The sequence below is a fragment of the Nannospalax galili genome, unplaced genomic scaffold (genome assembly GCF_000622305.1).
Source record: "Nannospalax galili isolate Female #2095 unplaced genomic scaffold, S.galili_v1.0 scaffold150, whole genome shotgun sequence".
Lineage (NCBI taxonomy): Eukaryota > Metazoa > Chordata > Mammalia > Rodentia > Spalacidae > Nannospalax > Nannospalax galili.
The window spans coordinates 3,750,754-3,754,467 of NW_008329320.1; the positions used below are offsets into that span (position 1 = coordinate 3,750,754).

The window sequence follows — 3,714 nt, forward strand, 5'->3', positions numbered from 1 at the left end:
GACTTTGGGCCGCCAGGAATTTACTGCATCAACTGTAACTGTGTAGAGGCAATCTTAGATCAGGCTTCTGCTGAGTCACCTCTACATGGAAGTGACAGGCTAGAGACAGGTTGCTAAACTTTAGCCAGGCTCAGGAAAGTAGTACAGGCCTCACTGTCCTCCATGCCGAGCGCTCAAGGGTCCCGGATGCCCAACAGGGCTGTACTCTCAAACTATGAAGAAAAATAAATCTTTCCTCCTTGAAGTTGCTTTTCATGAGGCATTTGGTCATAACGATGAGAAAAGTAACAAATACATAAATTTAGTACCAGGAGTGGGGTCCTTGCTATGATAAACCTGACCATAAGGAATGTGGAAGAGTTTGGAGTTGGAAGCTAACAAAGCTCTAAAGTGCCATATGTGGAGCTTAATGGGCCATTCTTGTGGGAGTTTGGAGGACAAGAATGATGATAGAACTGTAGAGTGCTAAGATTGCACTCATGAGGTTTTAGAGGAAAATAAGGACTCTGTTGGAAACAATCTGGCAAAGAATCTGGCTGTGTTCTGCCCATGTCCTAAAAATTTGAATGAGGCTAGATTAAAAAATAATAGACTGAGATGTAATAGAGGAAATTTCAAGACAGCAGAGCTTTCAGGATTTTGCACAGTTATTGCTCACCTCATTTACCCAGATTTATAGTGAGAGAATGCAGAAAGGGGAGCAGAAAGATATGAATAATGTCCATCTTGGAGATGAATGGAGCATGAACCCCATTAATGTTGTGAACAAAAATGTTTAATCTTATGAGGACATGAGCTTGAACCTGGTTAAAATTGTAGACAGGGTAGCTGCAATTGTTTTTTGTTTGTTTTTCTTTGAACAAAGACACCTAATGAGCATTTTATTTTACAAATACAGTGGAGAATCATGTAATGCTGCCTGCATTGGATGCAATCCTGGGCCACAAGTCTGCATACTCTTTTTCAACTGGACCTTTGATGGTAGAGCCTTTCATCTCACCTTTATCATTTACTATGGCTCCTGCATTGTTTTCAAAATAAAGAAATACCCCATCTTTTCTTCAGTATGACTTTTGTCATTGGATTACTGCTGTTGGATGGACCTTCTATCTTAGCACTCGTTTGCTTTTCTACACTGTGGTTATCACCATGTTACTCACAACACCAGCAGGAAGTCTATTCAGTCATCCTTTGATTCCTTCACAGAGATGATATACAAGTTTTTGGCTCCTGTGTGGTCAGCACAGTTGATCACAGCCCTCATTACTGGAAGACCCAGGGAAATCTGGAATTTTGCACTGGATGACCTATCATACCCATCCTTGAACCCCTGGAAAGAGGCAAAAAAGAAGAAGATAATTGTAGGGAGAAATCTTGGGCAGTTGGCTCTGAGATAATAGGAAATGTGGTTTGATGGCAAGACTCTACCCATTAAGAACTCCAGAGTGTAATAATGTGAAGTCATTTGACTAAGTTTCATGCTTGACTGAAAAAGACAGCTACCGGGACATCCTGCTTCATCAGAGCTGCCTAGGAAAATATTTTCCCAGTTTTAGCCATGAGACCATTATAGATGTGGCCCATGGAGATCAGATGCATCTTACACTTGCAGCAGAACTTGAAATTTCCAATATAATGCTGGTTTTGAAGGCATACAAGATGCAAGGGTGAGCACCAAGCTTCCAAAAAGCTAATGAGGCCAGACAGTGTGTAGCAGAGTTGGTTTCTCTGTAAGGTGCAGGTTGTGCATGAAGTTATGAAAGTAAAGCCTAAAGTTTCAGTGGAGACCTCAGCATATTGGAGATAATAGAAATGTGGGACATCTGTCAAGGGAAGTTGCAGGCACTGGACGAAACCAGCTCAAGAGAGAGGCCACATGTGTTGCAGACAACAGAGTTAGAGAGGCAGGAATATGTAAGCCTCTTGGAGCACAGATAGTGCCATCACAAGCCCTAAATACCAGACATGGAGCTGTAGAGTATGGTGTTTACTGGATTTTGGTCTTGCTTTGATCTTATCTTTCTTTGTTATGGTCCCATCCCTCTTTTTTTTGGCAGGGGGGGGATATAACAAAACAATGTTTGGAATATTTTCTCTATGCCATTATATAGTAGAAGTAGGTAACTTGGGTTTTGATTTAGAGGAACTCACAGTTAAGAGACTGCCTTAAGTCTCAGAAGAAACTTTGGACTTTTGAATGATATTAGCACTGTTAAGACTTTGAGAACTCATTAATGATGAACTTAGCATTTTTAAATGAACATGAGACTTTAGGGAGCAGGAGTGGAATGTTGTGGTTAAAAGTGATGTGTTTGGGTATCAAATTGACAGGCTTGATGGTGCTGGTTAATTTTTATTGTCAGCTTCATTGGATTAATAAATCTCTAGGGCATCAGTGAGGCACACAATTGGGTGTGTATGTGATAGAATTTCTAGAGTGGATAAACTGAAATAGGGAAGATGCATCTTGAGTGTGTGTAGTACCATCCCATGGGCTGGGGTCCTGTACTGAATAAAAAAGACAAAAAGAAAAAGCCATCTGAGTGCCAGCATTCCCATCTCTCTGCTTCCTGGCCTGCTGAGTTGTGAGAATGCATCAGTGCTGGTTTCTGGTGAGGACTGTTGTCCTTATTTTAAATGGCTGCCTCCTCACTGTGTCCTCCATAATTCTCCACAGGTGTGTATGCAGAAAGAGAGAAAGACTGCTCCTGTCTCTCTTCTTATAAGGACATCAGTCTTATCAGATAGAGGATCCACCCTGGTGATTTCATTTAGCTTTATGCTCCAGAAGCCTTCATCTTCAAATACAGTAATATTGGAGGTTAGGGCTTCAACAATGAATTTTGAGAGTATACAATTGAGTCTGTAACAGTCAGAGTCAAATTCCTATTAGTGTTTCAACTGTTATTGTAGAAAACTAGCCCTAAATCTTCATGCAACAAGAATCCATCTTTTCCCACGAATCTATAGATTAGTCAAATGGTTCTTCTGTTTTATGTAGTATTTTCTTGCTGTATTAGTTATTGTTCTTGTTCCTGTGGCAAAAAATATCTGACAAAAGCAACTTAGGAAGGAAAGGTTTATTTTTGGCTCACAGTTTGAGAGTACAGTCCATCATGGCGGGGAGGCCATGGAAGCAGGGGCCTGAGGCAGTTGGTCACATTGCACCTGCAGTTAGGAAACAGAGAGAGATGCATGCCTATTCACTTGCTTTCTCCTTTTCTTCAGTCTTCTAGACCTTGGTATGGTATCATCCACATGCAGGATTCCCTTTCTATATACCAATAACAAGCAATTGGAGAAAGAATACAGGGAAATGCTCCCATTCACAATTGCTGCAAAAAAAAAAAATAAAAGATCTCTACAATGAAAAATTTAAATCGTTAAAGAAAGAGATTAAGGAAGACACCAGGAGATGGAAGGACCTCCCATGTTTATGGATTGGAAGAATTAATATTGTTAAAATGACCATCCTACCAAAAGCAATATATAGATTCAATGCAATCCCAATCAAAAGCCCCATGACATACTTCACAGAATTAGAAAAATGCATCCTTAAATTCATATGGCCCAAAAGACCCCAGATAGCCAAAACAACCCTGAGCACAAAGAGCAATGTTGGGGGGATTACTATACCAGATCTCAAAGTATACTACAGAGCCACAGTCATAAAAACAGCATGGTACTGGCACAAAAACAGACACATAGATCAAT

At 40.4% G+C, this 3,714-nt stretch overlaps 1 pseudogene; it reads right to left on the bottom strand.

The window, feature by feature from the left end:
• Positions 1-905: 905 nt before the first annotated feature.
• LOC103736209 lies at positions 906-2,665 on the bottom strand (annotated as a pseudogene).
• Positions 2,666-3,714: the final 1,049 nt, after the last annotated feature.